The sequence below is a fragment of the Takifugu flavidus genome, chromosome 1, assembly GCF_003711565.1.
Source record: "Takifugu flavidus isolate HTHZ2018 chromosome 1, ASM371156v2, whole genome shotgun sequence".
Lineage (NCBI taxonomy): Eukaryota > Metazoa > Chordata > Actinopteri > Tetraodontiformes > Tetraodontidae > Takifugu > Takifugu flavidus.
This window is the reverse complement of record NC_079520.1, coordinates 13,447,367-13,474,679: the sequence shown is the minus strand read 5'-3', so window position 1 is coordinate 13,474,679 and position 27,313 is coordinate 13,447,367. Positions and strand designations below refer to the sequence as shown.

Genomic DNA, 27,313 nt, shown 5'->3' with positions numbered 1-27,313 from the left:
ACTCTTCAAAGGGCTTTAAAACACAAAGACAAAGAGATGCCTCAGAGGCTGTAGATGGACGCACAACTGCTGGAGGTTCAAACAGCTGCAGGACAAAAAGAAGCCCGACAATGAAATGTGACAACTTTGACCTCAGAGTCCAACTGTTACAAATCTGAGTCAGGATGCCTTCAGCTCTGACTCGTGTGGTTTTCCCTGGCTGGGCGCGGCTCTCCCCATTTTCTTAATGTCCACACACCTGCTCGTGCTCCCTCCACACACCTGCCCCGGCTCCGGCCACACACCTGCCCCGGCTCCCTCCACAAACCTGCCCCGGCTCCCTCCACGCACCTGCCCCGGCTCCCTCCACAAACCTGCCCCGGCTCCTCCACGCACCTGCCCCGGCTCCGGCCACGCACCTGCCCGGGCTCCGTCCACGCACCTGCCCCGGCTCCGTCCACGCACTGCCCCGGCTCCCTCCACGCACCTGCCCCGGCTCCCTCCACGCACCTGCCCCGGCTCCCTCCACGCACCTGCCCCGGCTCCCTCCACGCACCTGCCCGTGCTCCCTCCACGCACCTGCCCCGGCTCCGGCCACGCACCTGCCCCGGCTCCCTCCACGCACCTGCCCCGGCTCCCTCCACGCACCTGCCCCGCTCCCTCCACGCACCTGCCCGTGCTCCCTCCACGCACCTGCCCCGGCTCCGGCCACGCACCTGCCCGTGCTCCCTCCACACACCTGCCCCGGCTCCGTCCACGCACCTGCCCCGGCTCCCTCCACGCACCTGCCCCGGCTCCCTCCACGCACCTGCCCGTGCTCCCTCCACACACCTGCCCCGGCTCCGTCCACACACCTGCCCCGGCTCCGGCATCAGCTCACCTGGCCCACATCAACTCCAATCACCTGCACCATGAAAGCCTGCTCTTCCTCAACCTTCTTTGCCCATTTTTTGCTCAACGTTTGGGGTAGATTTGGTTCTTGAGCTATTTAGGTGTGTTTTTGCCTCCATCCCAGTGCTGTTCTTCTGTGACCCAGCTTCGAACATCATTTCCCTGGTCAGCAAACACTCGTTTAGTAAGTCTTTGCTTAACACAAAAAGCTGGAAAAGGAAAATGAAAAACTGACCAAGGGACAAGTGAGACTAGGAGGCATTGAAATAAGAACAATAAAAGCTGAAGAGAACAACCAAATGTGACAGCAATGGAAAAGAAAAGAAGGGGTTGATAAAGGGGATACAGTGGTCCTGGAATTTGGATGATACAGCTGAGTATCATCCAAATTCACACGTCCACACGTCTACTGTTCCTCCACAGAGATCCATCCATCGTTCTACATCCGTAGAACCTATTTATGGTTCTCTTAGTCACAGCTGGCATGCCTTAACTCAAATATTAGTCTTTGTTATGAATATAGTGCTTCTATAATTCTATATTTTCACTCTGAATAATGTAGTAATGTAAATAACTTTAAAAAATCTTTATAATGTAACATTTGAGATATGTTTTGCAAAATTAAAATAATAATACACTGATCTGATGTCATACATGTGATTTTATTTAAATCAATTTATTAAAAAACAGAAATGTATTCAAACATTATTGACAAGTGTTTGTGTGAGAAGGAAACCATTTGTTTTCCTTTAAATCAATGTCACTGGCTGATGAGATTGATTTTTTAAGTCTGGACAGCCTATATAATGTATAAGGCTGTTTGTGTTACAGTACATTTCCTTACATTTCCCAAAGGCGGCATCCAGAGAGTGATGCATTGTTTTTGCCCCGACACCACATGACCAGAGTGGATGAGTTCAGCCATGTCCTGTGAGGTTTATTTACCTCTACTCTTGCTAATAGGGTTGCACTCGCCCTGTCTCCCAATGTGCTGACTCTCTCACGTACTGGCACCGCTGGGGTTTTAGAGCTGAAAGCAGACCCAAAAATGTCCCTTCTGAGGGACGGAGGGAGGGAATTAAAGAAAAACATGAGGGGTCAGATATAGAAATGAGGGCCAGTTCGACCTGGCGACTTCAGGAAATGTTATTCCCATTTCTATAGAAGTGGCGCTTTGATCTTATGAGAGGAAGAGATCGCACACAGTTTTGCTGTCATCACTTTCACTTGTACTCTGGCTGAATTATTTATGAAAGAGCTCAGTGGAGGGTGTGTGATGGGTAAAAGGCTTTTTTACCAACAATGCTAAAAGCAAAGAGGCCATCCGATGGACAAAAAATAAAAAAAAGTCACATCCAACTCAGATTGTGTCAAAAAAGTGAACCTGGGGTATAAAAAGCCAGAAAAGTGAGAGTAATGTTTAGATAAGCTGCAAGGGTATCGCCCTGTGTGTTTAAAGGGATAGCATTTCAGCTACTCTCTGCACACAAATAACAACGGCCAGTCATGAAAGTAATATGCCAGCAGAATGGGAGCTTTGAACTAAGGAACCTCCCAGCAACGGAGAAGTCTCTTTCAGAAATGAAGGTCGTTGCCTCTTTTCTTACTGGCGAATGAACTTCTGGAAACGGCGTGCGTTTTATTACTGAGGTTGCGCCACGGATGCTTTTCTTTTAATTCAGTGTCTTCACAGCTTAAACTTGATTTATGCCTCTTAAGAAAATATTAGTATCCTTTAAAATGCCAAAGCCGAGGCACATGTGCTAACAGCGCTGCAAATCTAGCATGGTCTGAGACAGCCCAACCCGGTCTTGCAGGGAAAAAAAGACAGAAAGGAAAAAAACATGACCCGGGCTATTTATCAAGCAGCAGATGCTGATTCCCTAAATAACTTGGCACAGAAAATCCTCCAAACGAGGCCATTACTGGACAAAAGAGAAACGCAACTGGGTTTAAGGCTGGACCTCTGCTAGTTTCCATGTTTTAGCTGTCTGTTTGAGTCTCCCTTGAATTCGCTGTCTTTAAATGTTTTTCCATGGACGAATGTCAGAGAAGACAAACTTTTTAAATGATATACTGGAGGTCACTCGTGAAATTATTTTATGTCGCGCTTTATTTGTGTTTATTCTTAACTCCAGACCCTCGAATATCTGGTTTGAATTAAGGAAACAAAACATAGGCCCCGCCAGCTTTGGGTTGGGGCCACAAATATGTTACACATCTATTCTTTCTTTTTTTTGGTTTCATGAGCACGGTGAAAAGAAAATAGTGGTGAACTTTCCCTGAACCAGACTTCCTTTAATGGCCTGGCCGTGTGTTGACCCAGCAGAGTTGGCTGGAACCCGATACTATCCAACACAGTACACTGTGCAGGCAATCAGATTACAAGGGGCCCAACAATACACTCCGCACGACTTCAATTTCAACGCTACAATGCAATAAAAGTGCAATAATTAAATTCACATTCGCACCCCGTTTACAGGAAGTCCACACAAGGTGATGGCTATAATGGGCGCTATATTATCAGAAGAGATATCGGAACCTCTTTTTTTTGATCTTGTGGCAAAATTCTGACATCTCCCTGTCAGAGCGTTCTTCTGTCAGCGGAAGCCGTAAGTGAGGTCTTATTACCCAGACCTCCGATAATGCAGCGATTATGATCTGTTATAAATCAATCGGAACCACAGATGTAATGTTTAGCCCAAGTGAGCGCACTCCCTCACTGTATCCAGTTACACACAAAAATCAGCCCGGGATATCTTTAGGAATTCAACCTGATTATGTCAATAGTGACTCCAGCTTGCAGGGAATGAGCGTATGATTATTTCCTGCTGGTTATGATTAAGCCATTAACCTTTTATCTCAACCTTTTGTTTGATGTTTCCAAAAGGTAAGGATGGAGATATTTATTCCATTTCCGCTCAGTGGGCCAAAACAAGCGAGTGAATCATTCCGACTGGGGCTTGTGTAAACAAAAGGCCTCTGCAGGTCTCTGCCAATCAGGCCTTATAAAATATTAACCCAATGTCATTGCCCTTTTAAAATCTCTCACCTAGAATTCTCTAATTGTTCCTTTTCTTTATCTCTCTGGTGCAGAGAGTAAATAAATTAACAAAATAGCTTTTATCGCCCTGAGTAACCTTTTAACTGAAGGATTATCTGGGGTTTATTTTTCATTTCTCTCACAGCGATAGCGGAGCACGCCCCATTGATTGGTTTGCCGGGGTGGTGACCAGCCATGAAAACAAGGTCTTATTGATAAAACAAAGCGGCTTCTTACCTCGTAAGTGCCGGGTCAAGCAGAAATTCTTAGGCCTCAGACCATCGGGGGGCTTGAATTTGCTTAAGTTGAAAGTTTTATTTTCTTTTCCTTAGGTTAAACATCCTATCAATATTCATGTAACTCCCCTGAAAGGTGAACTGTGCATGTTGAAGCACGTGGCTAACATAGCAGCGCTTCACTGCTTCATGTTTCAATTCAGAACCATAAGAACAAACAAGCTAATTCTGGGAGACAATGGAAATATCCTTCTTTAATGCTACAAACGAGTAATTTAAGGTCCTTGATTTGAAATAAAATTGCCTTGTAGCCATTAAAAGAAGACTGGCGATGACCTGTTGTGGGCTGTTGCCTAGGACATATGGTCAAGCAACGTATTGATCAGGTGATCTGAATGTGATTTCAGCTCTCGGGTTAATCTTCTTCTTGCTCTGAAGAGAAGACAATAATGTGGGCAAACAGGGCCGAGCAGATAACATCCCTGCCAATGCAAACGAGCAGAGGAGGAAGTGTTTGATGAATCATCAACACGTTTCCTTTTCAAAGAGCAAATCCTTTCAAACGTCTCACCAGGTTTAACATTGTTAAAAAACTAATCAGCAAATATTTGATGACCGATTGACCACTGAAGTGACCTGGCATGCAAAAAAAAATTTTAAAAAGAAAAGAAAAGAAATGTCAACATCCTAAATTAGTGCAAATTGGAAAATCAAGCAAGTAAAAACATTATGCCATGTCTGTGCGCACTCTTTTATCTTGTTAACAAAGACAGTTGTGCAATATCGTTGCACTGCTGCAAACACGTTTTGAACGAAAAACAAACCCACCACCGATGACAGGAACGTGTACGGCTTCTGGAAAAGAGGGGGAAAAATGTGATTTATACTTCCTGCTGACCTTGGCACTCTATTGGATGTGATGATCATAATCTCAGTCACAGCGTGATACATGGGAATGTATTCACTCATCCATCTTTTTCATGCATCCATCTATCCACACCCTCATCTTGTATCTGTATTTGCATTGAGCCTATTCTTGGATTATCTCAATCAGCTTCCCCTTGCACCTGTCAAACACTGCCTCGCACAGGTAGCCACATCACGCTTATCTGATCTAGATAGCTGGATTACAGTGAGTTTCAGAGTGCGGTGGTGCTGCTTTTATTTATTAGGAGTAGGAACAGCTGCATCCGCCTGCAAACTGCGAACCTTTGTTACGGAACAATATATCGCAGATCAAATGGTGTGAAATCAAAGGCGGGAGAGAGTTAGCATCAATCCCGGTAAAACCCCTTTTAAAGTGTTGTCTGCGCTCTGATCCCAGCGTGGACTAATGTGCGGGGTCGAGATCAGTGGTAGCTCAGAGAGTGGGTGCCTTCCTGGTGCTTTCTTTTCCAAGCTCAAGCTTGATTAGAACCACACACGGTTGCGAGGCTGGAACTTCCCGGCAGTTGACTGTCTTCAAGCTTGGAGAAACCTCAGCCAGGCTTTAGCGGAAAAAACTGTCACAGTAGCTACAGAGCGCTTACTCCTGTAGTCACACTCCGCTAGAACAGTTTGAAGCCTCTCAGCTGTGAAATAGAATCTTAAAAAAGATCTAAAACATGATAAATTAGAGATTATTCCCATGCATCATTAATGTTAAAAGCTGATTTCATAATTGTACATCCCATAACTGCAGTCCGAGATTGTTTAGTATCACATCAACAGACAGTGATAATGAGTAAGCAGACTTCCTACATCGTGGGAGCTGATGAGGAAAGCCTAATTGGTTGACTTTTCCATGCTTAATGGATGATTCTCTTAATTAAAAAGATACTGTACCAAATGTTAGAAATCAGATAGTGCTTAAAGTAAATGCAGTTAATCAAATGTGCACGAACGAGCGGTTCCAGGAAAGCCTAAATGAGATTGGTAGATATGATTTGGCTCCAATATTTATTAATTGCTAGTGCCTTTGGTTAGCAAAACAGAGCAGGTCTTATCTTCAAAACTGCGAGGAAATTTCATCTAACCACTCTCACTGATCTCTCTTTTTCATGAACTGCGATGCATATGAAACAAGTCTTCAAAACAAGGCTTTAAAAACTTACCCAGTCAGGGTGCCTTTGAGGATATTTAATTAAAATCTAATCCTGCATTCATTAAGGCTCACATAAATTAAGCTGTCATTCATAAGATTTATGGATTCTCATTTGCATATTGCATACAATTCATCAATTACTCAAGTATGAAAGGAGCGCATTTCCCTTGGAGCTGCCTGCTAGCCTGCCAACATTTGAAATGAGAGAAAGAGCACGACTGTCAGGCATTCACGGCAAACTTTTCCCCACAATGTCTGTGCGCTGATTAATCTCATTTTCTAGGCATCCCTTACAAGATTGTACACAGTCCAGCTGCACTTTTCAATTATTTCTCCTGTCCTCTCAACTAAGTTTGAAAGCAGGATGAGCTAAATGTGGACTGGGGGCTACTTTAGTCTTTATGTATATAACATGTCTTTTCGCCAGGGTATTCATAAATTAGAGAGAAGGTTTTGGAGATTCTAATGGAAAGGAAATGTAGTCGTTTTATTGCAAATCCCATCAGGCAAATATTCTGCATGCTATAATAGCATATTTCCTGTCACATTTAGAGGGGAGTACAACCAGCAGGCATTCTGACAGAGGGAGAAGGCAAGGACAGGATAGAGGGGGAAGGGGAGATGGATGAGAGAACAAGTTGCAGAGAGAAAACAAAAGAGCGGGGGAGACCCTCCCTGCTAAACGCATGAAAACTCCCTTTTTGGATGTGGCGCTATGGGAAACGCAGTATGGAGTAAGTGCTTAAACCAAGCGAGGCGTGAACACATCTAAGATAAAAGGTCAGGCGAAAACAAACAGACCACTCGCGAGGACGAATGGAATTAATTGCCTCATTAATATGCATGGCTAATAAAGCTCAAAATCCTAAAACAAAAATCATTGTCGAGCATCCCCCTGTAATGGCTCTTATTTTCAGCTTGAGAAGAGCCGGTCTACAGGGTGTATCAATCTTAAACGGGGTGGAGCCCCATCGCCAAACAGGCTCGGGGTAACCTCGGCGTTGTACGCTCATGTCCTCCCCGGCAGACAAAGGCAGAGTTGTTCTGGTGTGGGGATTAATTGAGAATTAATCCCAGTTTCTGGCAGTGGAACAGACCAGCAGTTAGAAGTGAAAGTCATCCTGAAGGGTAGTTAATTGGTTCCCCATAGCAAAAAGCTTTGGAGAACAGAAATCAAGCTGCATTTTTATTAATCCCCCCCATTGTTATGTGAAATTGTTGTGGAGAGTGACTTCAGATAGTGTCAATAGTTAAGGCTTTTAATTTGCTTTTAATTCCGCCAGTGGGGCGACTATTAACAAACCCCAATGAACAATAGCTGCGAAAATGATGCGTCCGATTGACTCCAAATGACTCCGAAATCAAAAACCGATAAGCAATTAATATACTGTACTCTACAAATGGTAAGTACCTCCAACATGCCCGACTCGCTCCGTCTCTCACCCCGACTCTCCCCGCAGCTCTCTATCACTCTCTCAGCGCTAAAGCTTTTGAACTTTGGGAATAGCACCACCAGATTGTCGGATGTGATTAATTTCAGGTCTAAATGGACACAACAGACAGAAAGGGTGATGTAATCAGAACATGGGGAGATGCAGTGACTAACAGCAGAGGCGGAGGAGGGAGCGTAGGGCAAAAGAGTGAGACGGGGCATAAGATTTAGAAGAGACGCGCACACAAACACACTCCGAACTGAAGCTAAACAGGAAGACCAGACTGATTAGCATTAATTGCACTGAGGATTGGAATCCTGTGTGAAACATTAAACAAAAAAATATCTGCTGTTTATTTTGGGCTTTTTTCCCCCCTGCACTTTCTATTTTTTCCCTCCAATCATTAATGAAAAGTAAATAAGTGGTGGAATCCACAAATGATGTAGGCAGGAAACAAATGTTTACATAATGGGGGGAAATAGTTCTGTCTTCTCTCGAACTCTCTCTCTGTACACATGCAAAGGTTACGTCTCTAGCCTGTTTCTCGCTGTTTCACCAAAAGAAGAAACAGTGTCGGCGTCAACTGCTGTGAGACTGTTTGCATATTTAGACACACGCAGCTCCGCTCGCTGCGGCTCAAGTTCACTCCGACGCGGGCCCTGATCAATTTGGCCAGCTGCGCTTTAAGCGTTGTTGACAACAATAACATGGCAGCTAACAGAGCAGAGCCTAGCATGCGAACGCACTCGTGCGCTTCCCAGAGAGAACTTCAGAGGAAGCCCCCAGACGAGCGTTTGAGCTGCGTTTAAGGCGAATCAAAGTCTGGCTCCTCAGCAAGATGCGGAAGAGTTGGATTCCATCTGTATGCGTCTCTCTGATCCTTCCGGAAGGATCTCTGACTGTGAGCAACAGGGAGGAAATAACAGGCTCTCCAGTTCCAGACCCACCCTGAAGTGGGCAAAACTGGTGGTGGCACGTAGCAGTTACAGGCTTCATTTCTAATAAGTGAGTGGCACAACATGTCAGGCTCACTGAGATCCCCACACAGGTGACGATGGCTTCGGACAGGCAGCCGCGCCTTTCGCAAACAACTTTCCGTGAGGCACCGCGGTCCTTCAGCCCTCAGATTTCTCTTTAAAGCTTAAAGAGATAGAAAGAAAACTCCATTTAAGCCTGGCAGGGGAGCAAATGGGCCTGCTCAGCAGATAGCGGTGGAGCTGCTGGTGTCCTCTTGCTTGATGATATAATTCTTAATGTACAGCCTGACTAGACATAAATCTTAACCCAGGCATCGTACCTGAATTCTCTGTCCCTCCCTCTCTCCTTCTCTCTCACATGATGAATTGTTTGCTACATCTCGGAGACTAAAACCCTTCAACCTCTTCAAACCCGGGTTTCTAATAACGCGTAGGTGTTGGAGAGAGGTGACAGCATGATGAATATCACAACAGACAGCTCCAATATGGGACAATTTTACCAGATCGATATCTCGCTGCAATATCAGAGAAAAGGAGCTGATATTAGTCTACACAGTGTATTACAGATGGGGTACATTTCTTCCCCCTGCACTCCCAGTGAACCTAAGCTATATTTCATCCATGTCGACAATGGTTTACACACTCACAATTGCTCTGAAAACTAATCATGGCCTGGTAGCCACACCAGATGCATCTGCTTAAAATGATCCATATGTGTTAGGCCCACACGAGCCCCAGGTTCGACACGAAGGCGGACTTGCAAATAAACTGCGAAGCACATTAGAGGATGTTACAGACCATTATTTCTAGAAAGAACAAATGTTTTGTCACATTCTAATAGATCGCGGGTCTCATGTGGGAGATGCAGATTGAATTGGAACGCTGAGGAGCAAAGAAAAAACAATCAGAGGTACACAGTGGCGCAGAAATCAATTAAAGTGAGAAGGATGAAGTCATATTAACGAGGCTGAAAATAAAGAAGGTCGGTCGCAAATGGCGTCTCGTAACACTCTGATGATTTCACAGCAGTCCTGGAAAGTTTTATTAAATCTCAGTCAAACAAAAAAACAGAGCATATTTATATCTGCAAAATAGGCTCGTTTTAATGAATGAAATCACTCTAATTTACTGTAGTTAGAAGAACAACAACTGTCTAAATATTTATCAGCAGTGTTCTTCTATGTGTGAAAAATCCTTTTTTTCTTCTTTTAGCAAAATGCAAAAAAAATCACAAACAAAATGTTTTTGTTTGCCCACTTTCTGATTGCCTCATTTCTTTATTAATCAATTTTTCCAATTAAATTAAATTTTAAAAAATCTAATTGTAATCTATATAAAGGTGATGATGCGTTCAAGTCTGCAGTTAAAAAGGTGGAGCTGGTGAGAGAGGCAGGCAGATGGAGACGCTACGAATGTGCAGACATGGCTGATATCTCTCCTCTCCGAAGGGCCGGAGCTAAGGGCCCCTCAGCTGTCATCCACAATAGGACAAGTCTTTTAGCCAGAACCAAAGTTCCTCCGGGGTTCTGAATGGAACATCCCTGATGCAGGAGGCTCGTCAGTGTTTCAGTAGAGGGCGATAAATATATAACACTGTTAAACTGGGTGTGAGTGGTGTCATTCCACACCGGGAGGGGAGAAAGATTTTGGGAATGATTGGAACGTCACGGCTCTGCTTGACTTGGAGGAGAAGGGGGGGGTGGGGGGTGGGGGGGGGGGGGGTGGGACATGAAAAACAGCCGAGTTGTTTACAAGCAGTATCAGAGACAGGAAATCTCTCTTTGGTAAAAAATAGAACAGAATTAAAGTCCTGAAAGATGATGTAAGTGAATAAAAAATAGTCCAGGGTTAATAAGACCTCCTCTTCCTCTGTTCTTCTCCTCTCCTCTATTAGGGTGTTTTTTAAAAAGTGGAAGAAGAGAAAAAAAACATCATATTCAATTAAAGCTCTTTTTTCAGCACTACTGAACAAATGGGCCCACAGTTGGGACTCTGGGGCCAGTTCACAAAGTCCTTTTGATCACTTCATGGCAGTGAGAGAGTTTGGAATCCCAGCGAGTACGGGACCGAGCTGATCTTATTATGATAATTGGGATACATCAACTTCAGATAATGCTAATGGAGCAAGATTTCAGTGATCAAGAGCACATATTTGATTGTAGAAGCAAGTTCGCTTTTCTTTTCTTTTTTACAGGACGTTATTACGCAACGCTCCGGTTGTGTTCCCAACAGGCCCGAGTCAGAATGTGCTTTGAGCTCTGCCTTTGGAAGCGACATTCGCCGACGTGAGCGGGGAGTTCCAGCCGTTACTTCTATTCCCCCCACCAGTGAGTAATTGGTTACCAGGAGCATTAATCAGTTAATCTTCTTCTTTTACTTCCTCTCTTCAACAGGGAAATATCAGAGGTTCAATAATTAAAAACGTGTCAGGTGAAAGTCCAGCGTGCTTCCTCACGCTGTATGTTCTCACATTCCCTGCTTTGTTCATCTTATTAACCTCCTCTCCGCTCGCCGTGCCTTTAAATGAAATCTTTAGCCCCTTACATGTGAAATTAAAACTGCCCTCCCTTGAGCGCTTTTAATTATTCTTCTTCAAGAGAAACTTCCCCTTCCACTATTGTCGAAGCGGCCTTCTTTCTTCCCACTCGCCCTTTTCCCAACTCCCACTCGCTGCCCAGGTCTGTCATGCTTCACTCCTCCCTCCAGTCCTCTTTTTTTTTCTTTTTCTCTTCTTCCGTGGCTCTGTTTAATTCTCACCTTGCTCTGCCCTTGTCATCAAGTCGTTGAAGCACAAAGCCAGGAGCAGGGGAGTGTTTACTCATTTCCCCACTACATTACCCCTCCGATTAATCATCACACGGAAACTTCTGGACACTGAAACATCTCTGCAGTCGGCGCTCCAGCTGCCCCCCTCCGCACTAACAGGGCCAACTTAACATAACCAGCATTTCCAGTATGATCTTATTTTACAGTTTTGGTCACTTTTTCCAACACGTCTCCCCCATCCCAGACACGTTGTTGTGACGAAAGGTTAAACAGGTCAAATCTTTGGGATAGAAAAAAAAGGTATTTATAAAATGCGTCACATTAATTCTGGTGAGTAAATTAAACACCAGTTGGTAAACATGAGATGGTTGACATTGAAATTCATGATACATTATGTGCACACAAGATGGGCAGAGGTTAGTGTCTCTAATTAATCAAATTTAATTGCATGTAAATTGTATTTTTAATGCAGATGAGGGGGAAAAGGAGGCTTTTTTTTTCTTGACACAATGTCTCGGAACTTTTTGGTTATTTTACTTGGTGAATGAGGGACTGGCACCATCGGCCAATTGTTGGAACGCATTGATAAATACGGAATTTGTTTTATTCAGGTGTCTGATTAATTTAAAAAGAAATCACAGGCAGGGGAGGATTGTGGAGCCTGACGTGTCCGCGCTGCCCTGTGAAAGAGGCAAAGCTGCTGTGAAGGATTCTTATGAAATTCAATTAACACAGCGACAGATTTCCTTTTCTCTCCTGCCCTAATTCCCACATTCCCACCGAAATGACTGCATTCCCGGCGATTATGCTAACCGCTTAAAGTGCTCCATAAATTCACAGGTCTGGGAAAGGCTGTAACGAGAGCTCCTTAAATATGGGAAGGAGACGTTTGAGAAGATGGATCGCCGTGGGCCAGCGGTCGGCCGGCAGTGGGCAGGGGGAACTTGTTTGTGAAACACATGTTACTGGCTGCTATGCTGGCTCTAATGAGGCTATGGACATAAGCAACATTATCATTAATGATTGAACCCCTCCTTTCTGGCTTCTCCTTTGTTGTTTTTTTCATTATTTGCCAGAGCCCCCTGTCCTTTTCTGCAATTATTCTTTTACTGCCTCGCCCAGGGTGCAAGGGTGCATGTGCGCTAGCTTTATACCGCCGAATGAAAGAGCTCAAAATATTTAAAATTCAAATAAATGAGTAATGTAAATAGTTTTGGGAGAGTTTACCCAGTGAACAATGGCCCCTTATGAGACACAAGTGCGGCAGAGGGAGAGAGAACAGGTCCGCTGGTGTGGGGATCGCAGAGGTGGGGGTTGGAGGGATGATCCAACACAATGTGGCCCTTCTCCTAAAGCAACTTGTTATCAGGCGCTACGCAGAGCCCCCATTCAATCTGCATTTAAATACATTTCAGTCCACTCACTCATTTGCATTCATTTCTCCCATTATATTTGAAAATGGCCAAATGTCTCGCCAGCACAATGCGGGAGCCCATCACCGGCCAGGGGAAGCCCACACCTGATGCCAATTCAGCCCGCTTGGAGCATTTTCATGGCCGTATCCCGATCTGACAACTGCAGCTCTTCCCAATCCAGGAGACTTTTCAATTGGATCTGCTCGCGGTGACAAAATTGTTTTGCTCATTGAGTTTTTCTTTCATCCCCAAATCCCCCCCTCCTCTTCTCCTCTGTCTCGCTATCCCTCTCTCACCGTCACTCCCTCCGTCTGCAAGTCTGGGTGTCTATTTGCGAGCCATGGGAAAAGGACAGGCAAATGATTCTCAGTGGCTTCTGATTTCCACTATTTGTTCAGCATTAGGCCCACTTATCTCTGAAAGAAAAAGCAACATGTGGAGAGAAAGTGACAGGCAGAGACCCAGCCTCAGTAACAGGGCTATTGTGCACTGAAGATCTGCATTCAAACATGAGGGGCCCTCCAACTCTTTCTCCACGTCGCCCCTCTGCCTCTCCCGTGCTACAAAACAAGCATACTTGTGCTCAGACCTCTGTTGCAGTCAATTACTGCTGCTAATCTGCGCCGCAATGGAGGGTAAATATTTCATTACTTTTTTCGAATAAACAGTGGGTCTGATCTCAAGAAGTGCCACCTATGCTATGAAAGGCACCGTGACGTTCACATTTAATTAAACACCAAGCCTCTGAAGTGCACGTTTTGGTTTTTTTAGTGAGAGCTCACTGGTTAAATCATTTGATGCAGACGCGGTAGCAACATCTTGAGATTAAAAGCCGAGCGGAGAGGCTGGTTTTTACACCACAGCACCTGTTCTTCGACCCAAAAAACATTCAGCCAGCCTGCCCCGCCCCTTCCTCTTACTCCAAAGCGCTTGCTTCACCCGCTTTTATGCCTCACAGAAAAGTTCCGCGCAGACAACAGCTTTCTCTCCGCGACAGGCTAAGTAGTATTGTGAGATTAGCAGATGAAATAATGCAAGGAGCAGCGAGGGCAGAAGGGGAGGGGGGGACAGGCGGGGGGTTGACGGAGAGATCGCAGAGTCTACTGCTCATTAATCACTGCAGCGTCTTTGACCTTTCGTTTGCCAAGGGCGGAAAAAAAGGAGGAGGAGGGTGGCCACTGCTGCTGCCGCCGCCGCCACTCTGATTGTCCAGAAAAGAGGGCTAGCTCGAGAAAGAGAAACGGCTGGAGAAGAACAAATAAGACAGAGAGAGACGGCAAAGTCCGGAGAAGACATCACAACACGCCCTTAATGAAGAGTGAAATTAATCAGCTTCATGGGCTGTTAGATAAATCAGGCATTTCCCAGCCCCCAGGTGGTATCAGCTGCCCCGCTTGGCTCACCGGGCCTGATAAAGACCGATAGAGCCCTTGCCCATTTACACATGTTATTAAAAGAATTACAAAGACGTCTCCTCGCTCTCCAGCTCGCTCCTTTTGCACCAGGCCCAGCTTTGGGAATCGGGTGCTGGAAATGGCGCTGGTGTGTGACATTAGCATCAGGCTTATTTTTAGCCTGTGGGTGCTCACGATCTTGGTTACCAGGTGGGATGAGATCAGTGGTGATGGGGGGTGAGAATAGTGTTCTGAGAACTGTGTGTGCGTGTGTGTGTGTGTGTGTGTGTGAGTGTGCTGACTGTCAGAGTGAAAGAGAAGTAAGTGAGAGGGAGAAGTTGCAGCTGGATCGTAATTCTGCTTTCGACACTCTGGTTGATTGATACACAGCATGACTGTTCTAGATCATTACATCTCTATTGTCAGTTGTAACTTGGAAACCCTTCTGTAATTAGATAATGCACTCGATCTTTCAGAAGTGCTTGGGGGAAAAAAAAACAACCCTGTAAATAATGAAGATCTACAGTAAATAAGCATGGCAAAAAGATGTAAATTAATGAGGACCGATCTAGTGAAATGTAACAGAGCAAACATAAATGTTCTGTAGTTCTATTGTAAACGTGGTGGACAGTTGTTGAAATATAGTTAAGCTTATTTTTTAACTCTAATTGATGTTCAAGGTTAATCTAATCAGACCAATTGTACCTCTTGAAGAGCCTGTTCCAATTTAATTGGCTATCTTTATTGCCTCAGCGAGCTTTTAATTGAAACCGAAGGGAATGTAACAACAACTATGATACGCTGATGTCTAGGGGATAGTTATGAATATGTGACAAAATATGTGCATTATTAATGTGTTTTTTTAAATGCATTATTGTAACGTGTCCCCAGAAACATGGATATTACTTTACAAGTGGGGGTGGGAGCATTCCTATCCTAAATATGTCAAGAAAATAATTCAAAGATATTTTCAACTGACTAAAGGCAAATGTTGAATGTTAAGGGGTAAAATTAAGAAATAAAATTAGTCAAAAGAGAATCTACCCTTAATGACATAAACATAACATCTCTATTCAAATGGATGTGGAATAATAACCAAAACATGAAAAACAGATTGAGCTTTATGTTATAAAATCCATCAAAATTGTCATAAATGAATGCACATATAGTCTATTCCAACAAATTAAAAATTGATCATCTTGGATGAGGTTGCTTCAGGTCGAGATCTGACACAAATCGACTAAATATAGGAGGATATTTTGGAGGATTTTAAGATAAAATAGCTCAGGAATAATGCTTCTGTCTTCATTTACAAAAGCAATCAGACCCTTCAAAAGAGTGTCCCTGCTTCTGCAGGAGAGATTACATTGTGCCTGACGCACGTGTGAACATTAACATGAGACTCCAGGATCAAATTCTGCCACCAGTGATGCTATCAGTCAGTTTCAGCTGCTGTGACGAGCTGGCACCATAAAATGGGTTCAGGCTTTCCTTTTTTAGTGTTTCATGTTTCTCTAACATCTGCATTACAGGGCTGACACAGAGTAACGGAATAAGGAGGGAGACATTTTGGCCAGATTCCATGGTAGATAGGGTTACGGAAATACATAAGAGATTACTTTAACGACTGCTGCTGCTGGTGAGAGCAAACATTACACTTCATGATGATGCATCATTTCACTGAAAATGTCTGGAAAAGGCTGAATCACCCCCGGAAACCAATATTTCTGCCAAAACACCAAGTAAAAATCAGATCCATATTGTCATCCTATAATATATATATATATATATATATACTGTATATTTCCTGTTATACTTTGTGTGAGACATGATCTTTCACACATTATCGCTGTCAATCTCACATCAACAAAGAGTGAGTAGCATATATACTCGTCTTTGTTATAGGCAATAACTCTCCACACCAACAGAGGGCACTAACATATATATCACTCAGATACATATTCAGAAAACTGGAAACTCCAGTAATATAAACCACAATGGACACATCATAATGAGTTGATCTTTGCACTTTTGAGTACTTTTTTCACATATCATTGCAGTGGTGAGGAACACGCCATCACAGTATGCTAACAAACAATATTTGGTTTATTACAAGGTTAAACTAGGAAACGCTAAAGGAAGAAACAGAGGAATAAATAATGAGAAATGGTACAATCTCAGACCTCTGGTGAGGAGACAGGACTTTAGTCCCAGAGCAGGACTGGAAAACTCCACCTACTCAAGCCTGACATCTGTATAAAAACAAAAATAATCTGCTGTCAGCAGAATGTTCAATGACTCCCATCACCCTGGTGCTGATAAAGACTCTGGCTGCTTTAAGGATTGCGCTGTTATGCGAGGGGCTCAGTGGATCGGAATGCATGCTAATTGCCACCAGAAATATGTGGTGAGCCTTACAATTTCTGGCACTGCTCTGCACCTTGGCGAAGGACATGCCAGAAGGGTTCTAGCAAAACAAAGATTAATGAACAGTGTTGAATCGCTGTAATGCCATGTCAACAGGACCATACATTTCATTACAGAGGTCACCGGTGCTTATGGGCTAATGCCATGCGAAAATTCTTCACAGCACGGGTCTACAAGCTGAAAGCAAGAGATAAACATTTTACTTGTTGGATGATATTATGCCACTGACGTGATTACAGGGGCCCATTTTCTGCGGCCAAATGCACATGCACTCAGCCAAAGGTACAAAAAGGGTGTTGAAAATGGAAAAGTTCCGAGGAATACCACGTCGGCTGCGAGAAAATGCATTCAGCGCGTCAGTTTAATCCATTGTGTCAGTAAAACCTGATGCTCTAAACAGGAGCAAACCGCCCCTTTTAAATAATTGATATTTTCTGATTAAATGTGGCAGTTTGGAGATAATGAATTCTTTATAATGTGCCTTAAGCAACTCAACAGCTTTGCCCTGCATGACAGCTTTATAGGGCATCTTTTTTTTTTTTTTTGCCCAAATTTGAAAGTTTAACCTATGTAGACCAATGTGCTTCTTTAAAAGAGTTTAATAAATTAAAGTGCAGAGGGCTTTTTTTTCCTCAGTGAGCAGAAAAAGCTGATGAGACAGGTTTAGTTTAATCTCAGGCAATAGAAGTCATTAACCATTCTCCCAGGAATTAAAATATAGCTTGCCCTTTTCTTCTCTCACTTATCATTAGCATCACTTTAATCTCCCCGCGTTTCACACTGCTATTTTAATCATTACTTACTGCCTTTTGACAACTGAAGAACATGGCTTCTCCTCGCTCAGGCAATATCCTGATTTTAGCTGACAAAATGTAGGACATCATTTAAAAATATCTAAATTTCCTCTTCCCTTTTTATTCTTCTAACTTCCACTCCACAGACCCCTGAATGCCTGCCTATTTATATCAAAGAAAGCACAAAAGACGAGCGGAGATTGGGTGGACGACATTCAAAACCTAATTTGAATCAGCAAGGGTACGATAGCAAAATGTATAATACAGGTTTATTTGCGTCTGTCATGTTATTTTAATGGATAGTGAATTGCATATAGTGCGCTATGTGGGTCACGCAGGGTGTTGGGGGTATATTTGTCTGCCCTTGAATCAATGAACGTTTACAACTGCAACCACATATCTCCAGAGTAGAATATAAATAAAGTATTACGGCCAGTCTGTCAACGACAATGACAGATGTAGGGCAAGTGAATTCTTCAACTTTTGTTTCTTGATTGTTCCTGGTAACAGTAGAATTGAACAATGGGAGTGGATCTGGAGCGTGAGTAATCTGAATATGATGATTCAAACAGATACAAAGGCTTACAGCTGACTGTATTATATTCCTTTATTGGCCACTGAGTGATATTTATTGCAGAATTTCATTAATCAGCTTCGGCGCACCTCAATTCCATTTTTTTTGTTGTATAATGACACGATTCCTGTCGTTCGCAGAAAGTTGACACCTAAACTTTTGCGTCATTACAGTTCAATTCATTGATTGAACGGTAATCCATCTAAGCTTGTGTAGCTCTCCCCTAAAATACACGAAATTGAACTAATCTGCTTTCCCCTTGGTGGCTCAGTTCTGCGGTGCCTTTTCTAAAACTGTGCCAAGATTAAAGGCATTACCAAAGCACAGAAATCTCAAGTCCTTTAGATTAGTGTTCTATTACTTAATCCTTTAATAGAATCTGAGTTTTGTCCAAAGCAACAGCGTACCTCAAATGCACATTATTATTATTGCTGCCAGAGGCAACAAGCAGATTAAATGGAGATGTACGTTTATGTATAGATGGTTTAACTCCCAGCCCAACTACATTAACTACATTACATTAGAAGCACTGAGCGAAACCTGAGGAAAAAGGAAATTCAGAAACTGCAATGAAAGTATCCACAGGTGCAAGCAAATGCCATCGAAAACCTCATTTCCTCTCCTCAACCCTTCGATCCCTCCCTTTCTCATGCCTCAGCTCTCAAATCAACGCCGAACTCGTTCACTAAACGGTCGGAAGCGGAGTGCGAACGTTTCAACATTGCCGTCTCCTCCTCTCACATCAAAAAGAAGCTCGCTTTATTTCTGATCTCCATCCAAGTTCAAAGGCGGACTTAAAGTGATGCTTCAAAGTGTGTAATCAAAGACACACAGCTGTTAAAACAATCTTCTGCTGGTTCATTGTCTTCAGACCAAACTCTTTGGCAAAATCCCCCCCAAAAAATGAAGGGAAGCGGCATGAAACAACTTACATTCAATCACTCTGAGTGGGTGGCCTTGTGTCACGCTGGAATAAATGCAACAGTGGAGATTTACTACTATTTACAGCAGCTGAAATAGTACAATAAGACTCGCATCCTGCCACGGGAAAAACCTCCACAGTCCTCTTAAATATGCCAAGAGCTGGAGGCACCGTGAAATATGCCCTAGACAAAAGGAGCCTTTTTGACAAATTAAGCACCTGGTTATGAAGGCTGCAACGTTAGAGTTGAGGCTGTATCCTTGTGCTTGTAACACGAGCTGTATAATGTCCTATCAGGCTGCTCCTCTGTGGCCTGATGCACTGTGTCATTTGATTTCCTCCACAAGGGCAAGCTGCCACTGTATTAACAAGTCCCTATCACGACTTGACGCCATTGAAATTTTCATATTAGGCTGTTTAAAAGGAGACCTGCAGTACGAGGGAGGGGAGGAAAAAGAGGGGGAAAAAGGAGCTTTGTCAGTCCACTGGCTTGGCTTAATTTTTTAATATGCGTTAGCACCTTGGCTTAATCCGACTCTAATGTACATCATCGCGGGTTACTGTTGAGATAGAGAAAGGGACTGTCAATCAAGGCTCGGACAAATTATACCCAGACTCCATTAGATTTAAAAAAGAGCGATGAGGTCTAGCGTGAGTCAATCAAATCATTTAAGGATGGCTGTTATGGTTATTACGTCCCACTTGTTATGGAACCCGCTCTTACCTCTTTTACCATCCACAGTGAAGGGAAGTGAATGATCACCGGGTTGCACCACTTGTTTTGGCACTCAAATGTCACTGTACATTTTCCAAGAGTTCTGAGAACTGAGGTCGACATTTTTCATTTGCAAAACACAGCTGTCTCTTTTAGAGATTACATTTAAAAACAGAGGAGTTTCTTTAAGACGGGTGATGAAATAATAAAAACTATAAGTCATGTTTGCTAGAGGGAAGACAGTACGGTTGGGTTTTGTTTGGAGCACTTCATACTCTGGTAGTAAAATAAGCGACTTACCTGTAAATGAGAGGAGCGAAACAGGAACAACCACATGGAAGAGAGAGGGAACAGAAAAGAGAAAAAAAAATCAATGCACTGATAAGAGTAATCTACATTTTCGAGAGCATATAAATTGCTTATTGTATTTAGTACAATAACAGGAGGGACCATACTGTGTTTCATCTCAAGAATAAAGGCTTCAACATTGTGCTTTCTTTCTTTTTTTGGGCATAACTCCTTCAATGAGTCTAACTGCCAAAGAAGATAAAGCATGTTCATCTGTTCTGTTCGGCATCCACAGTTTTGGGGGGATTTATTTGGGGGTGGGGGATCTGCAAGTAAATAAAAAACAACTGAGAATTTGTATAAATGGGAATTCTGCTGGGAAACGTTTTCATTTGGACTGTTTGCAAACATGACATGAGCTGTAAAACTGCCAGACAGACTCTTTAAGAGCCGCCGTTTCCAACCAGCAGAAAAGTGGAGGGAAGACAAATTGCCAAAAATGACATTATCATTTCCGTGTATGTCACAAGGCAAGTAGATCTATGTCAGCCATTGAAAAGAAAGCGTGTGAGCCCTGTGTGTGTGCGTGTGTGTGTGCGTGTGCGTGCGTGCGTGCGTGTGTGTGTGTGTGTGTGTGTGTGTGTGTGTGTGTGTGTGTGTGTGTGTGTGTGTGTGTTTGTGTGTGCGCCTGACCTGCTCCATCTGGAGGATTGGAGCACTCTGGTGCTGTCACACAATAGGGAGACGAAAGCCCGCTGAAGGATAACAAATGACTTCATGGCAAAACAGCCATTGAAATTCTTTCAGTATGTGGCATTAAAAACAACTGAACAAATAGAGATAAGAAGGTAGGTAGGATTTGAAATGAGATTTTTTTGTTGCCTGCCCCTCTCCCTTCCTCTCTCCCTCAGCTTAAAAGCTAAACAAAACAAATGGGGCTTATTACTGCAGATTACTTTACACTGGACAGATTCACCGCATGAGGCCCAGTGTAAACAATGTCTTTCTCTCTGTGTACTAACTATGTGCCATTTATAACGCTAAGCAATCATATCAACAGTGTCTATAGATAAAGCACAACATATCCCGACCAGCAGTTTAAAAATATATTTATTTGCTAGGCTGTTTCCACGCGCGTTACCATAGCAAACAGTGATAAACTAATTTGGGGCTGTTATGCTGTTGCTTGTACGACCTCTGCATAAACAGTGGCTGCCACGGGAGACTGACTGGCCGTCCAAGAGGCTGAACTCTCCATCTCTGTCATTCAGGAGGTGTCGGAGCAAGTTGTTAACACAGCCCACAACCAAAATATATTTGCCTGTTTCCACACAAAAGGCAAAGAGCGTTAAACACGCTGCCTTTTCTGCAGCCTCTTCACAATAATTGCAGGAAATAAATAAACGGGTGCATTCATTTTGGGATGCAGCAGTATTGAACACAAGGACTGTTTTGAAATGTTTGTATAATATAAACCCTGTGTGGCCGTTGGCAGGGGGAAGAGGTCCTTTTTGTGTTGTTTATTGTAAAAATATTGACTTGAATGTTGGTTTCTGACAGATATACTGGCTGAGATGTTAATTAGCAGTGATACTGTATTAGACTTGGGAGAAAATGTTACTCAAATATAAAGAAATGAGCAGGTCTTTAAGGCTCTAATAGAGGAATAATATAAATGAAGGTGTATCTCTTTTGTTAGTCGGAGATAGTTTTTTGGGTTTTTTTTGTCTAAGTCACATCCATGTGCACTACCATGACACTAAATTGAAAAAGTAATTGAAAAGAACAACAAAGCAGTGTGTTGTTCTAAATTGCACAGACAAATTGCATCGTCTCCCTTTAAAATGTGATGTTTTTGTCAAAAGGCGACTTCCCATCTCGTTATTCGAGCAGAAACCACAACGGGTGTGTCAACCTCCTGCCTCCTGTTTGTCATAATTCATAAGTCAGCTTTTATTGTACTTTGGCATTTTTCTTTAATTGATGATGCGTCAACTTTGCAACATTAACTCGCTTCAATAATTCACCTGTTCCTTGGGAAAAAAAACTCAGCAACGGAGCAAAGCTGTAAGGTGGCGTGTCCCGCCGAGGGTGCAGGGGGCAACAGCACACAGCTACTGCAAAGAAACAACCTGCTTAAAATTTATCATGTGCCCGAGTCAGCCTAACAATCAGGCGTTAAAGAGAACAAAAGCCCATTCCAAATAAATTCCCACTGTATTTGTGCTGGGATTTGATTTACTGGCCTGTGGGGAGGCACCATTTGGTAGCACAAGAAGAGGCGGGGAGAGGTAGGTGGTGTCTGAGAAGTGTGTGTATGTGTGTGGGTGTGTGTGTGTGTATGTGTGTGGTGTGTATTTGAGGGGGCTAGGCACCAGGGGATGGTGGGAAGAGGGGGTGCTCATGTGCCAGAAGTGTTTATTGTGTCATGGTGATTTATTGAGTGAGCTTCATTTCACTGAATGTTCTCAGATATTTATTTCCCTAAAGGCCCCACAAAGATATGAACAGGCCTGCATCCACATATGTCATCATTGCCCATTTTACAGCGTCAGGAGATTTCTCTCAAACTAAGAGGGGGAAGAAAAAGAGCGAGAGAAAGGGAGAGCGAGGGAAACAGCTCATGGCGATCAGGGCACCTCTCCATCAAAGCCCTATAAACAATGGTACCTCAGCAACAGCAAAATGGCATTTCAGAATAAGGCTGATTATATTTCAGTGTTCATCCCTGCACCTCTTCTTCACACTTTCCTGCCAAATACATACTTAGAGACAATAGATAATTTAACACTTTGGATCCAGACACCAAGATGACATAAATTTTGAAGAAGTACTTTTAGAAGTCTGTTTTTAGGGGTTTTTTTCATGGGCTTTTTGGCATTACAGATTTGACTGGTTGAACTGAACTTCTGGTCATGACTCTGACATCTTTGAATAGTAGCACCAAACAAAACACTTGTTGAAACCTCAAAAGAGTGTATGCTCGATTGAACAGTTCTGATGATAGCTTAAGAAGTCAACTGTTTAAATTTCTAAAGTGAATTAAAATTTGAATTTTGAATGTGACAGCTATCGGGTAGTTTGCATTTTATACAGGAACCATGACGGAGTGGAAATGTGATGATCTCAAATTCTTGCTACGAAAGTGTCTGTACTACTTTCATCAAAATCCATGTTCTATTTGGGCTGTGAACATTGGCAATGAGAAATTGAATTCAGAAGTTTGATTGGAGTTGATGCAGGTGGATGAAAGAGGATCACTTTTATCAAAATCCTTTTTCTCTTTCGCTCTAACACCTTCCATGAATGACAACAGGTGTGGACTTTTTAAATTCAGTTTTACCTGACTGTTTGGTTTCTTCCAAAAGGCCAAGGAGTGTTATGGCCGAGTCCTATCTGCTTGATTCTTATTCAGTGGGGGTAGAGAGTGGGTGAGGCAGCCAGATGGTTGGAGTCTTTGATTCTCCAGATGGCTGTTCTGTGTGGTGCTCAGTGACACTGGGCAGGCTCATTGACATGCTGCCTCCCTCCCCTCCATCTCCTCACCTCCTCTCCCTTCACCTCCTCCTCCAGCAGAGTCACTGTTACGAAGATGGATACCAGCCCCCTGGCCCCTAGCAGCAGATCCTGAGAGGATGGGATGGGACTCTCCACTTAGCCCACCAAAGAAAATGTCAATCTTTGGGCTCCTGTTGATGGCGCCCATTTGCCACCGTCGGATCGGCCCAGCTCGTTTAAGTAAATTTCAAGTGATCTGAGGGATCAGCTGCAGCATGTCGTACTGCAACGTTAATAGCAAACAACCAAGTGCAGCTTTCACACCTTGAAATCATCAACTTCACACGACAGATCAGCTGCTTCTGCCGAAAGTCTGGGGTAGCTAAAATTCTAAGCTGCTGGATTTTCACAAAACTACAGCACATCACACTACTTTTAGTAAGTGATTTCATTACTAGTATAAATTATCATATTGGGACTTGACTGCTGACACAGAGAAAATTAGCATTGACCCCTATCATTATTTTTCTGGGAAGTAAAAACACACCCTAGCCATAGCCACTTGCAGGAAATGACTCGACATTCATGCACATCTAAATTAGCCAGTTAAGACAATCTTTCCCTAATTTGAATAGGTAGAGTTAAGGCGGTGTTTTTGCAGATCAGCCCGGCTCTGGCATTAAACGCTCCCTGCTTTTATTCCCTGACCCCTGGTGCACCTCGTCTTTTGGGGTCATATCATCATTACCATAGTGCAAGCTCAGAGTCTGCATTTCTGTGTGCCTTAATTAATGTGTGTTTATAAGGGGCCACAAGAGTGAGTGCACTTAATGAAACATCGCTACGGTAGCCTCCGGGGTCCAGAAGAGACGACTTCTCTATTGTGTTGCTGATTCTTACAGGCTGTAAACACTTAATTGATCTGAGGAGCATATTTCACTGCACATTCTAGGGAAATCCCTTCCAAACGGGGACCACTCATGATTAGTTTTTAACGTCTCTTTAAGGGTTGAAAAAAAAAAAAAGAATCACTGTCTGGTGTCTGTTTATTTGTACAATGCAAGAGTTAATTAATGATGACTACATAAAACCGGAGCCTATAAAGGAAAAAGACGACAAAAAGTAATGAGGAAAGAGAATGTTGATCTTCTTATACCTCTGAATACGGATGTGTATGGTGTTCGGTTATGATGACACAGCTGAAAATGATCTCTGATTGTTGTGATGTCACGTCTGGGAGTCGGGACGGGATAATATCGGTGCTATAAAAAGGCATGGAGGTCCCTCTCCTGTGGCGGATTGCTTTCCTCCTGCAAAGATCCATCGAGTGCGAGTGAGCGTTTGTCTACGTATCCATATGCGTCCGCATGTGTCTGTGTGTGTGTGCCTACGTTTGTGTGTGCTCTGGGGCCGATGACAGGGGCCATGGCCTCCATACCCGGGGGACCGCCAATGAGAAAGAAGCATTTCCTCTAACATTCCATGGGTCACAAAAACAATTTGCCCAGTGAAAAGTGGCTAAACAGCCACAATGCCTCTCACCAGAGCCAGGCAGGAGAAAAGAGGAAATACAAATTCTGGATCTTCCCTACCAAGCGGGCTGTAGCGGCGACGAGACTAAGTGCAATTTTAAATAAGCAACACATGACACCATTTAAAATCTGAATCTGCGAGCTCACCAATGTTGTAAAAATTTATATTTGCTCTGAAGCTGTTCTGCATCGGAAGAAACAAATTCATTTTTCACGCCTCAAGTGCTTTGTGATTACTGTTAATCGAGAACACAGAATGATTCCCTACTTCATTACCCCGTACACATACCATGTCTGTTACTACGTGTCAGACTCTGAAGTGTCCCCTTCCCTGCATTCCCAATCTAAATATGTCCACTTCAGTTGGTCAGGGCCGTCTGAAATCTAAACATAGACAATCAGCAGGTCGCATTCGTGAGCGCACATCATTATCTGTGGCACTTTAATCAGCGCAGAGCATGGACCCCCGTAGGACGCTCACAATGACACAACATCAGGTCAAGTCAAACGCAGAGCAGATATGCCACGCTAATCCTTCGCCAAACGAGACATTACTGATCAACAGGCTTCTTGGGAAGGTGCTGGTGGAGGACAGTGTTTTCACTTTTGTTCACGCGGCCCACAGGAGCTGGCTTCTGGGACAGGTACGAACAGAAGAGGACGTTCCTCAAAATAATCCTTATCTAGGACGAGGGAAAAAAACAGACAATGACGAGTGGATGGGGCCGTGTTACTCTGACAGTAATCTGAGGACATAATAAATGGCTACGAGGCATGATAAACTGTTATTGAGTGGGACACATGTGCTTCACGGAAACGGTGCAGCTCCTGCATGTTTATACCCCTAACTCATCCCGATGATGAATTGGTATGAAGTTTTCTTTCTGGCTAAGTATGAAAATGTGTTTAGCAGCAGTCTTAAAAGGAGCTGATTGAGGTTGATGGTGTGGGTGGGTGTGTGTCTGCATGGGAAGGGGGGGGGGGGGGGGGGGTCTCCCAGAACACAGTGTTTCCCTAGGAGCGTGAGGCCAGGTAGTTAATAGGGGTCAGAGCCGGGGCTGAAGTGTAAATTGGCAGGGGTGCATCAATTAGAGGGTGGCAGAGGCTAGGATAAAGAGAGGAGAGAGGAGCTAGATGGAGCAGGAGACAAGAATATAATCTTCTGCAGCACTGTGAGATGCTGCAGGACGTCCATCTTGGTAAGTCAATGAAAAAGGAAGAAAATAATAATGCATGCCTGATGAGACAACTGAATGGCTGGACAGGGTGGAACAGTCAATCCTTTCTTATCCTCAAACTGTCACGCACAAATATTTCTCATGTGGGTCTGGAATTTTGTCCACTTCCATCATGCACTCCAGGTTTTATGATAACAAACCCTTGCAACTGATTTGAGCTCCAACAACATGACTGAAGAATGTAAATGACTCAGGTAAATTTCAAAATCGATCCAAAAAGCAGACTTGTCTGAGACAGGAGGGTAAAATAAAGAATAAAAAATACAGAATTATGAGAAAGAGAGGGTCCCTTAAAGAGACAGGGCAAGTTCTGTTTGTTATTATAGTAGTCCGCTTTGTTTCAGCCTGTGTTTTTTCTTCTGTATCCGCTGCTCAGTCAAGTTGAAGGAAACATCTCTGAAGTTATGTCTTTGAAAAGTTCAAACATATTTACGTGCGCCTGCCAGGCAAATATCAATCTGGCACTGATTGTAGGGTTTAGTCAGAGCGTTAGACTATCTGCCACCAGGCCAGAATAATAGCGCCGAAAGTCGTGGACCGTGCACTGTGCACTGAGCCCCACCCCTCTCACCCTGAAACACAAAGGTTGGCTTTGATTAGGAGGATCAACTCCACAACTGGGTTAAGGAAAAGATGGCCAACATTTGGTTAAGTTTATGAGTAGAAGACACTCGGGGAGGAAATTACTCGTGACACAAACGAGACATGAACTCTCCTGTGTCAAAGTCATGTGCGTGACCCTCAGTTCCACCTTTACCTTCATCCCCCTTTACACGGCATGAGCGGCTGTACATCAATATTTGACGAGCTCAGGATGAGATTGAACTGGACTAGCTTGTCAAATTTAGCATGTCAGCGTGCATACATTTGGCTTAGCCTATCATGAACCATTCCGTTCTGAAGAAATACAAATGCTTTGTCTATTTCTAGTGCCTGCTCTCGATTTGAATGAAAGGAGTACGAGCAGCACACCTGGATACAGATGGAGCACTTCAAATATCTCAGATTACACATTCACCCATCAGGAAGAAAAGAAAATCTCAAAAGGCTTTTTTTTTACCTTTTATACAAAGTGACTCAACGCATCTGTGTGCAAATGTACGTGCGC

General features: G+C 43.5%; 1 protein-coding gene across 4 annotated transcripts in view; it reads right to left on the bottom strand.

Moving 5' to 3' along the window:
• Positions 1–27,313, bottom strand: part of dachd (dachshund d) — an 86,409-nt gene that overhangs the window by 40,638 nt on the left and 18,458 nt on the right. The gene's annotated exons all lie outside the window — the stretch shown is intronic.